Source organism: Thunnus maccoyii, chromosome 9, assembly GCF_910596095.1.
Source record: "Thunnus maccoyii chromosome 9, fThuMac1.1, whole genome shotgun sequence".
NCBI lineage: Eukaryota > Metazoa > Chordata > Actinopteri > Scombriformes > Scombridae > Thunnus > Thunnus maccoyii.
Window position 1 is genome coordinate 20,051,852 of NC_056541.1, and position 808 is coordinate 20,052,659.

The following is an 808-nucleotide window of genomic DNA, read 5'->3' on the forward strand; positions in this document are numbered from 1 at the left end:
TAAGGAATATAATCCAGAGGGGCATAATTAGTAAACCTGCTCCTGTATTTGTTTGGAATAATCTGTATATTGATATAAACTGGAAAAAAATGTACCCAGGATTTTTTTTGGTTTCAAATAAGGCGCAAGAGCTGTGAAAATATTGCACAGGTGTTGTCCAGTTAGTTCAGTTATTGTATGTAGATGGAATGATAATTCATCTTTTTTGGGACTGTACCTTTAGTCAAACTTTTTGGTTTTTAAACATAAAATTAGATACTCAAATTCAAAATTTAACTTATTTTATTTGGTTTTGCTTATGAAATGCCTGTCAAGAAAATGTACATTATTAATCTTATTTCTTTACTGTAAAAATTCCATATACATGCCAGCAAATTTGCAAAATGAAAACTCAGCCTTACTGTCTTCATGTAAAATCCTACCTGGATACTAAAATATTACACACAAACTCTAAAGCTGTGAAAACCAGAGCCTCATGTATTGAATTTGATTTGTAATTTATTTAATTTTATATTGTTGTTTGCAATATGATGTTTGTTGTTATGATCTGTGCACTACCTCGATCATACATTACCTTGTAACTGTTGTAAGTTCCATTTTATAATTAAAGTTTAAAAAAAGAAAAAGAGAAGTGGCACACAAGTAATATTGCTTCATATCAGCTCATGACGGACCATTACTTCATAATGTAGTTCATCACATTTGATTTTGAAGAGGCTCAATGTGCTATAGTTCTGTTGGTTTTTCTTTTATATTGGTCCTATGTCAGCATCAGGTTCCTTTATGAAATCCAAACAATACAACAAGA